Source organism: Lactuca saligna, chromosome 8 (assembly GCF_052625555.1).
Source record: "Lactuca saligna cultivar CGN05327 chromosome 8, ASM5262555v1, whole genome shotgun sequence".
Lineage (NCBI taxonomy): Eukaryota > Viridiplantae > Streptophyta > Magnoliopsida > Asterales > Asteraceae > Lactuca > Lactuca saligna.
Window position 1 is genome coordinate 231412516 of NC_136424.1, and position 12200 is coordinate 231424715.

Consider the following 12200-nt stretch of genomic DNA (forward strand, 5'->3'; position numbering starts at 1 on the left):
AATCACATAAACTGGGCCCCCATTCCTTCATCGGGCCTGACCCGGCATCGGACAGTGTCTGACATCAGACCCCGCCTGGCATCGAGCAACGCTCGGTATACAAATCTGTTTCTCCCAGACCTCGCTTGTCATTGGGCCCCGCCCGCTATACACATATAAAAAATATCATATAAGCATGCTAGCACATAAAGAATTATACACAGTACTACATGTTCCAATCTTAAACTTTTAATAGTATATATAATGTACATATTTTAAAACTTTTCAAAATACAGGGTTTAATATTAATTATCTAAATTAAATCTTTTAATTAATAAATATTAAACCAATTATGATTTATCTTTATCATTTAGTTAAACAATTAATTAAATAAATTAGGGATTAAATGATTATTTAAATTAAGCAGTTAATAAAATAATTCAAATTTAATCCTAATCCAAACCCTCCTAATTTTCGAAAATAGGATTGGGTTTATTAGGTTTTAATTATTCAAATTTTAAGGCCTTTAAAATAATGATTAAGGAAACAAGATAAAACCCTAAAAAGGTTCCCCCATTTTCAAAAACAGGGTTAGGGAGGCTAGGGTTTCAAGAAACCCTATCCAAGTCGAAAATCATGACCACTAGGGTTTCAAGAAACCCCCATTTTGATCTATTCACTATTATGTACAATCAAATAGAAAACTATGAATCTGATACTATGATACCATTGATAGGTTTTATAGGTTCTAATTAAAAATTATGGAGGAAAAACTTAACCCTTAAATTCAAATGCAGCCTAATTGGATCTAACTTTTCTCTATTGATAGCTATAATCTAGGAACATTAAAGAAGCCCAAGAAAACCCTATTATAATCAAAATTCACAAATGGATTAGGGTTTACATATATTTTGATTATTATTGTAAATAATCAATCAAATCCTTCTTCTAAAATCTCCTAGAAACGAAGCACGAGCATGCTTTGTCCAACCCATTGGACGAATCAATATGCAATACATAATTTCCTAAGTTGTTTAAAACCATCATAGTTTCATATACATACCATTACAAGGCAATGCTTCAAAATAAAAGATACCATTATAAAAAGCATTTATAGAACCAATTTCATTATTAAATGAAAATATAAAACCTTGTTTATACAAACCATGAAAAGAAATAATGTTTCTCGCGATATCTGACGAGTAGCAACAATTATTCAAATCTAATTCTATCCCACTACTAAGAAAAAAAAGAATAAGCTCCAATCTTGGTGACATACGACACTTTCCTATTCTCCATGATCAGATTCATCTTCTCATGCTCCACATCCCTACTTCTTTTTAGATCTTACAAATCAGAACAAATGTGAAAACCACATCCTGTATCCAAGACCCAAGAATTAGCATGTGATGAGTTATTAGAATAAATAGTATAAATACCTGTGAAGGTGGGCTTTATCTTCCCATCCTTGATGTCCTCCAATTATTTTAGGCAGTTTCGTTTCTAGTGCCCTTTGTCGTGACAGTAGAAGAACTCTGCTTCTTTTGGATTGGAAGAGGAAGCAGCAGAACCACCTTTGGACCCAATAGAAGAGGATCCATTACGATATTTTCCGTTGTGATTCTTTAAAGGAGCTTTCCTTTTCTTCCCTTTACCATGTCCAATTCCAGGACAGGGGCAACAGTAGTGGTAGGAGTAGGGACAACATATTTGACTTTCAAACTACTTTCAGCAGTTCTCAGTAGGCCTTGAAGCTTGCTATGAATGACTTCCTCCTTGTTCATATAATAAGTCATATGGAACTGATCATAAAAAGATGGCAAAAAGTGTAGGATAATGTCAATATCCAACTCTTCATCGAAGTTGACATTCAACTTCAGTAAGCGGTCCACAACCCTTTGCATCTTTTGCAAGTGGGCCATGATAGACTCTCCATCCTTCATTTTTGTTGTTATCATGGAGGCAATGATTTCATACCTTTCCTGATGGGCACTTTGATGATACCTTTCCATCAAGTCTTGGTGCATCTCGAAATGATAGTAGTCATCATAGGACTTTTGGAGTTCAACTGTCATAGTGGCAAGCATGATACACGACATCTTTGTCACATCCTTCTCATGAGCTCTATATCCAGTGACCTCTTTAGGAGTAGTAGTTGTTTCATCCACCTCCTTAAGCTCTTTATCGAGGATATATCCCTTGTCCTTGTAACGAGTGACCATCCGAATGTTCCAAATCCAGTCACTGAAATTCGGTCCATCAAAAAGGACCCTCCCACACAAGTTTATGGAGGAGAAAGAGTTGGAGGGGTTAGAGCCAGAAGCGGTGTTGGAAGACATCTGAAAAGAAAGAAATTTTTTAGATTAGATAAGAATCCTTAACATAACACCCAAATGAAATATTAAGGCTAGGACCCAACACAATATTTCACAATTCGGAAGAGGGATGTCGTAATCCAATTGCAAAATATTTGAAGGTAGGTAAATGACGATTTACCAATTTCCACCATGAAAAACAAAAAGAGTATTAAGTTTAAAATGAATTGAAATTCCTAGATTATTTTGAGATTCATTGAACTTTTCAATGTCATGTTTAAATCTCAATTATGCCCTTCAAGTTTGTGATTGAGATACCCATGATCACAAACAAGGTGTGAATAACCATGCAAATATGCTTGGTACACTTGAAGTCATTTATCACCTAATCAATGTGCCGGTTAACCACACACACTCCATTGATCTATGATAAAAATCAAGCTACCCTTTACCACCCGTTCTAGTTCCAAATTAGTGTTCCGGTTAACCACACACGCTCCACGAACGACTTGGTAAGGTGAAAATTGCAATTTCATGGAATAGCACCATTTTCACATTTTTCCTAAAGTAACTAAGATTGAGAATTTATAAAACATTTAGTTACTTTATAATTATCATTATACTTTTAGAATTAATTTCCTATCCTACCCGTTCAGCTAACAACCCTCCACCAATCAAGGAAGCGGTGGGTGAGAGTGGACACCTATTCCACCACCATTTTGTAGGAAATTTCATTATACCCCCTTATAGATCAACTTCGTGAATGAGACCTACTAACGGTAAGACTGACTTGTCTTATATATATATACATATATATATATATATATATATATATATATATATATATATATATATATAAGTATTAAATTTTTAATGTTATCATAGTATAAGGGTTGAATTCTAAGCTTTTAAAATTCTAAGGTTTGGAATTTTAATGTTTCATAAATGAGGCTTTTCAAATTCAAAAGCGTGAGGGCAAGTTTTGAAACTCTATAAAACCTCTTGAATTCCATAACTTAAGGAGTTAATGTTTCATGAATGAGACTTTTCATAATTCATAACTTGAGGACAATTTATGAAACTCTTCAAGAAACCTTAGATCAAATTTAACAAATAAAATTATCATATAATTTATTATTTACCAAATTGACCTATTTTAACTCACATATCAAGACAGTTCAAATCAAGTATTACAAATAATCAACTTATTATCTTAAAATTTGATAATTAACTTTTAATTGGATGAGAATAATCATCACTATATCAAAAAATCAAATTTTATGATACAAAATATTTTCTGGTAATGATCCTAATCCAGTTTTGGCCAAAAAAAACTCGAAAAATCTGTAAGCAAAAGATCCTACTCGTCGAGTGCAAGAATTGAACTCGTCGAGTTGTCAGTCTATGAGTGAACTCGTCGAGTCATATAATTGGACTCATCGAGTCCGTCAGTCAGAGGCCAGAAATATGACTTTTTCAGCTCTGAAAATAAACCAATGCATCAATATAACAGAAAACACCGTAGGCTCTGATACCACTGTTGGGTTTTAAGTACTATAACAATCTTATGGTGCACATACAACCCTAGATGCTTTGGATCTAAGTTTTCTCTAATTATACATGCAATTTCATTTTTCCAAAGCATATACCCTAACTAGCATGCAATTGAATATGTACAACATAAAAACTAGTTAGAAGAATACCTCTTATCTATAGCTTGTAGTTCTTGGCCTTTCAAAAGCTTAACACCTTAAATGTGATGCCTCTAATATGTTACAAACACCAAAAGCAAGAGGAGGCTTATGAGAGAGAGGCTAGGAAACACAAAATCGGTTATGGTTCTCCTTTAGGATGCCTTAACCGATTTTAGGTGTTAAGGGTTTACTTTTATAGTGTGGCATTGCTAGGGTTTCATCCATGCAAACCTTAATTCACCATGACTCTTCATATTTCTTAGGCCCTTTGGATTAAACCTTCATGCACTCTCATATAGGTTTAGCCCATCCCTAATCAACATGGATCATTATCCCAAATTATAAGTATTACTGATTTACTTCATCAGTCCCCGTAAATTTAATTAGTTTCTTTTGATCACTAAATTAATTCTTGATCAATACTAATTAAATAATATGATTTCTCAATTAATATATTATTCATATAATATATTAATAAATCACAGATAACCTCTTTCTCAAATATCCATCCTATCAAATTGCTCTGGTGAAGGCAACCCAAAAGGACCATGCTAGATATACTGAATATCTTAATCGGTGAGCTTCGTCCAAGATTAAGCTCCTGATGTGACCAAACTTTGGTGTCCAGATCCTGTTAATGAAATAATGAGTTCCATCATCTTTAGGCCTGAACTGTTTATCCATTCCCCGTAAAGCTTCTTCCCCAACTTTTTCTTTTTTCAGAGCCTCCAGTTAAGCTTCACGAATTTGTGCATTGAGGTTAGAATGGATGGTCATAGTCAGTGCCTTTACCCGTCAGGGTTTCGCATATTCCTTATGACTTAAGGAATCTACAACAACGTTTGCTTTATCTGGATGATACCAGATTTCGCATTCATAATCATTCAATAACTCAATCCATCTCCTTTGCCTCATGTTCAACTCTTTTCGATCAAAGATGTGTTGGAGACTTTTATGATCAGTGTAAATAATATACTTGGTTCCGTAGAGATGGTGTCTCCAAATCTTCAAGGCAATGACTATTTCCCTTAATTGAAGGTCATGGATTGTGTAGTTGTGTTCATGGATTTTGATTTTTCTTGAGGCATATGTAATGACCTTGTCTTTTTGCATCAATACACACCCTATACATTGAATTGACACATCGTAGTATACGACGAAATCTTCAGTTCCTTCTGATAAGGATATAATTGGTGTGCTACACAACATCTGTTTTAACTTATGGAATACAGTTTCCTGCTTGTCTCCATAGTCAAATTTAGTTTCTTTCTGTGTTAATGCAGTGAGAGGCTTCGTTATATTGGAAAAGTTTTCAATAAATCTCTACTAGTAGCCTTCTAGGCCCACAAATTAGCGCACTTCCATTGGTGTCTTTGGCGTATCCCAATTCTCAATTGCTTTGATTTTTATGGGATCCACGTGTATCCCTTTTTTACTTACTGCATGCCCTAGGAAGCGTACTCTTCTAATCCAAAACTCGCATTTGGAGAATTTGGCATACAACTTCTCTTTCCTCAGCAGTTCCAAGATCAATTTCATGTGTTGGTCGTGTTCTTATCTGGTGCATGAATAGATTAGAATTTCATCAATGAAAACTATCACGAACTTTTCTAAGTATTGCTTACACACCCGGTTCATGAGGTCCATGAATATTGTTGGTGTATTGGTTAACCTAAAAAGGCATAACTAGGAACTCGTAGTGCCCATATCGAGTCCTAAATGTAGTCTTTGGGATATCTTCTTATGTCACCTTCCGTTGACGGTACCCAAATCTTAAGTCTATCTTTGAGTTGTAGCTGGATCCCTGGAGTTGATCAAACATGTCGTCTATCCTGGGAAGTAGATAACAGTTCTTAATTGTTAACTTGTTCAACTCCTGATAGTTGATGCACATCCAGAATGGTCCATCCTTCCTCTAGACAAATAAGACCGGTGCTCCCCGAGGTGAGAAGATTGGTATAATGAAACCCTTGTCAAGAAGTTCTTGTAGTTGACTTGAAAGCTCTTGAATTTCATATGGAGCCAATATGTAGGGGGATTTCGCTACCAATGTTACTCCTAGAATTAAGTCGATTCTAAATTCGATGTTGTAGTTTGGTGGTAATCCAGACAGATCTTCTGGAAACACATCGGGATAGCCACATACTTGAGGTATGTCTTTGATTTCTTTCATTTAGCTCTTCTCATCTATTACATGCGCCAAGAAGGCATGATACTTCTTGTATAGATATTTCTGAGCTTTATGTTTTCACCCGACTTGTCACCCAATATTATCATGGTTTCTCCGTTGGGTAGATTTAGTCGAACAACCTTTTCTTAACATAATACCTCAGCATGGTGAGGAGACAGCCAATCCATACCAAGAATAATGTCAAAGCTCCCAATTGGCATTGGCATTAGATCAACTTGGAAAGTGTGTCCGTTCAGAGTTAGGTTGCAATTACGTAGGATTTTAGTGGTGGTTTTTATTTGATCGTTTGCTACTTCTACTTCATATGCTACATCTAATTTACTAGACTCGTAAGTTATTAGTTGTTTAAATGATGGGGTTATAAAACTTCTATCAACACCAGAGTCAAAGAGAATTGTAGCATATAAGTTATTGATGAGGAACGTACCAGTAACCACCGAGAGATCTTGTATAGTATCCCTCTTCCTAATAACAAAAACCTGACCACGAGTATTCCCATCACTTTTCTTCAAATTTGGTAAATTTCGCTTGTAGTGCCCTTTTCCTCCACATTCATAACAAGTTCTTTTCATAACAAGTTCTTTCTCCATCTGACCTAGATCTAGCACCCTTGTCCCGTACAATTGCAGTAAGTGTCGTGCCTCGACAAAAATTTGCAGTATGACATTTCTTATTGCATGTAGCACAGTGGAAACATTCCATATTGTGGTGTCGGTTGCATTTGGTGCATAATGGTTTGTTTCCAAGGTAACCTTTATGTTATTTTGGAGTTGGGGGTAGTGTCACAACGTCCACCTTTTCAACTTGTTGCTTTTTCTGATGGCTCTAGGTTCCTCCATTGGACTTGCACTTGTAGCGGTTGTTGTTGAATTTTGGGGCTTCAACCTTTACTACCATTATTCCTTGATCAATCTTATTTTTTTGTTATTTGAAATGCTAGGTGCTTAGCACTGAGATAGGTCCCCAAATTTAACGTTCAACCTTGTTGCTTTTTGGGGGTCACCATCCTCGGACAGAGAAGTGCAAGATCGTTAATCCTGGTTGTATATGCCTTGATCTCAGAACCTTTCATCTTCAGGTTCCATAGCTTGTGTTCCAACATCTGCACTTCATCCTAGATATAGTATTCTTCTATCATTAGAGCTTTCATGTCTTCTAAAGACATGGAGTTTGAAACAGACACACCCATAGTTTTCACATGGTGATTCCACTATGTCAAGTCTCCTTCAATCTTTTCAATCCAATGGGTTAGACCTATTACTCCTTCATTCCTGTAAAAGTTCCTAGGTTACAGTTCTTGAAATCCTTATATGAGCAACCCCTCCAAAGTTCTTCAGGATTCATATTTGAACTATTAACACGTCGAAATCCAGTTGCTTCTATTTCAATAATAGGTGTTCTATTTTGGATGTTTCTTATATTCGCCATTTCAATAAAGAGGAGTTCTATGATTAATTGTTCTAGCTCGACTGTGGTTTTTGGCAATTCCGAGTTAGGAACCGGTGAATCATGCTCCTCTTGAACTTGCGGTGTTTCGGTCCTTGAGTCAGCTACATGGTTTGGTTAACCTCTCCTAGTGTGTCTAGCTCTTGGTTGTGGAGTTGGCACTCCAAGATTTAATCGAATGCTCATTCTTCATGACAACATGTTTGACGTCTTATAATAGTCAACAAGTTTGGAATGTTAGTGTTATATATATATATATATATTAAATGACTATGTTAATTCGTAGCTTCTTCATAATATTATTATTCACAAATATGATTCATGTAATGCTTTAACAAGATTTTTAAACGTATAATATCATATGCTTCATTGCTTTAAACATCAATATCCGATTACATGTGTCGTTACTGTTACAAAATGTAGAGACATGTTATTATTATGGGTACAAAGCTCTAATTTCATTTATTACAAACAAGCAAAGTTAACATATGCTTACATATCATCAAATATCCGAAAAGTTTGACACTCAAAATTTTGCAAGCTTAGCTAACAACTTGCCTTGTCGCAACTCGTTACTTAGTTCCTATCACCAGAAATTCATACTTTGAGCCACTGCCATGGACATTTTTTCAAACTTATCGGCTAGTGATGTATGATCTTCTGTGAGGGTTGCATGCCTTTAGTCGAGTGCTACATGCCTTTTTTCTATTTTGTGTGCTAGAGTGAGTGAGTGAGAGAGAGAGAGTGAGTGAGTGAGTGAGTGAGAGCCATTTGGTTTTGAGTCTCCAGACTAGTCACTCTTGATTGCAATTCATGCGGTTGTTACGGTGATATTGTTGGATAAGATGTCTAAGTCCATAAGTATGTTTGAGATGTACTTGACCCGACCCGGCATGGTCCATTTGGGTTGCACTTCACCATAACAATTTGGATTTTCTTTTGAGAATAGTATAGTTATGATTTGTTAATATATTATAAGTTATAATATATTAATATGAAATCATATTATTTAATTAGTATTGATCAAGAATTTATTTGGAATTAATTTATTGATCAAAAGGTAACTAAGTAAATATGGACTCTTATATTTATATATAGTGGGCTAACGCTTGGTTAGAATGGGCTAATCTTGCTTGGAAAGTTCATGGATAGTCCATAGAGATTTAACCCATGGATCTTATGGAAATGAAAGGTCATGGGTATTAGGGTTTACATGGATGTAATCCTAATCCACCACACTATATAAAGAGGTCCTTGTCACATGAAATGACACTAGTGTGTGAGGAAAACCAAGGGTGGGCCGATTTCTAAGTGTGCATACTATTCTCCCAAGCTTTCCAAGTTGTGTGGTGATTTGTGATTCCATTTGAGGCATCCACATTATTGGTTCTAGGCTCTCAAGACTCCAAGCAATGTTCGGTTGCCTTCCTTTAAGCTATTCATTTTCACTATTGTCCTTGGATGATAGGGGTGCAGCCCCAAATGCTTTTTCCTTTTCAAATGTTCTGTTGCCTTCCTTTAAGCTATCCATTGATTCACTTGGTTGCTTTCCGAAACAGGTCAGTCCATCCTTCTCTAGGTGTAAGAAGACCTATTGCTTTGCCTCTGAGTAGTGGCTCCCCGAACTAGGACTAACATTCTGGCAGTTTTCTTGGGACGGCGGCATGAAACTCCAAATAAATAGCGACTAGGAGTTGGTGGAGGTGTGATAGATGATTATGAATCAATTACCATTATTACTTCGTCATCATCAACTTCGTCAATATCTTCTTCGGGTTCTTTCTTGGGATCCTCCTCAATTTCCTCTTTTGGGTCCTCTTCTGGATCTTCTTCGATCTCGTTCTCCTCAAGTTGCATTGGTGCCTCCTTGACTGGTGGAATCGGGTTGTTTACAATAGGGAAATCTGGATAGTATGGATTTCCAAGAAGCATAGAACATGGGTTGGTCTGTTGGGGATTGAACCAACATCCAAAGCTCGTACATCTAAAATGGGTTTTGAAAAATTATTATTATTATATCTAGAATATACTGCTTTATATCACACATAAAAATACTAAGATTTTATCAATTATTCACGTCGCAACCCTAACATTTCTACTGTCGGTCGATTATTCATGTCTATTGAATGGGTTGGATAATGCACAAGCATCGACCATAATAAAACTTAGGTGCACAAGCCAGGTCTAGTTGTGGTAAAGCTTATGTATTATGAAACCTAAATAACTATTTGATCTAAGTTCTTGTGTTTAAGTTTTTATATAACTGTTATAACATATCACTGAGTTTTTATAAAGTTTTATAAAATTAATAATACTATTTTTTTTTGCTTCATAAAACTTTATATTTAAGTGTTGTAAGATAGTGATATATCTATACCTATGAGAGTAAGCCCTAGACCATAGTTGTATTCTTTTAAGAAAAGACTAAGTTCTTTATAATCGTTGGCTCTAATACCAATCTGTCACAATCCGACCGACAACAAAAACGTCAAGGTTGCGACGTTACAATTGGACCATACTCAACCACATATATTGAACATACTTGTATTTATATATTACTAACTTTAAGTTCGGAAAACAACATTTCAACTTCATAGTAATTCAAACACACCACAATAAAAGTAAGTCAAGTTTAAAGTAAACCAAGTTTTTAACAAAAGAAAGGAAATGTAGTTTTTTAGACTCTGACTTCTTAGTTACCTGAGAATACACATTAAAATACATCAACAAAAATTGTTGGTGAGTTCCGCAAGTTTTAACTCCGTGAGTTTTTTCCTAAAAATAATTTTTATATAATGTAGAATGTTTGCAAAAAGTTGTTTGTGCAAATATACCACCAGAAATGTTACCGATATGATTAATATGAAACTTATACATGTAATTCAATATAAGTATTTATATTAACTTACTTATAATGAATAAATAAAAATCAATATATTTTCATGATCGTGAAAAATTTAATGTTTATTTTAGATAAATAAACACTAACAATTTATTAACATACTGCATGTGAATCCTTATACTACCTACAACCTTTTTAGTTTGTATTTTTTTTTGTATTCGGGATTTTGTGTAGTTTTTAACGGAGCTATGGCTTGTTCCAGCCTTCATGAAGCACAATAAATAGTTTGGTGCTTGTTGTCCCAACGACGCTTCATCTCGTCGTGATAGAAAGATTAAGATAAAAAAACAAGAAGATATCGTCCGTCTTGTTAAATGAAGGTTGTAGCTAACAACCACAGATGAGAGTGTAAACCCGTATAAATCTGTACACAACATTTTTTTTTTCTCATAATAGATTAACGATTATTAGAGAAGACTTCACTAAATTTTGTGTTCTTAGTTTGACGAACGAGAAACTCCCACAACAATCCATAGTTCACTTACAATACAGCTATTGTTTAAGTTCGGAAACTTGTTTAAAAATCAATACCGTTTCCTATCAAAAGTTTGACAGCACGCTGGCTGTAAGTGATTTTAACCAATCGCTTCTAATCATATGAATATCTAAAATTTATGATCATTTTGTGTACAACACATATTATTCATTATAACGATAATTTTATTTACTAAAAATATAAAAATGAAAAATACTATAACAAATCTTTGTTCCTGTGCTTTTAAACAGTTAAAGGTTTTCATAAGTTCATATGGAATGTTTGAACTCACAATCAAAGTTTATGTGACATATTTGATGATATTTATAAATACAACTATATATATATATATATATATATATATATATATATATATATATATATATATATATATATATATATATATATATATATATATATATATATATATATATAATTTGAATTAAAAGTTTGTATATACCACAAATATTCATCACTCTATATATATATATATATATATATATATATATATATATATATATATATATATATATATATATATATATAGGAGAGGTTATATTGAGAACGTTAAAAGGTTAAGAACACGAGAACACTTGTGGACCAATCATATTCCAAAGGATATATATATATATATATATATATATATATATATATATATATATATATATATATATATATATATATATATATATATATATATATATATAGAGGTTATATTGAGAACGTCAAAAGGTTAAGAACACCAAAACAATTGGAGACCAATCATATTCCAAGGGGTAATATATGAATTTTATATTTACATTAATGAAATTGTCATCTTCTTTAAATGATAGTTTCCTATAATGTTGCAATCATTTATTTCAACTTTTTTAAAAAAGAATTACATTTTTTATTAATATAAATCAATAAAATTGAATGAATTTCATTTAAAATACATGAATTCAATGTTTTTTTTTTCTATCAATTAAGATTTAAATCATGTCATAAATAAATTAGTTGATTTTTTCATATATCAACCAAACCTACTTTTGTATAACATAAATATGATAATGGATTTTTATTCATTAATAAAAGGATTCAACGATTGTAGTATTCATAAATAAATATGCTGAAGCTGGATTCACATATTTATCTAGTTATATTCATAAATGATTATACTACAACTGAATTCATATATTTATATTGATAATACTATATT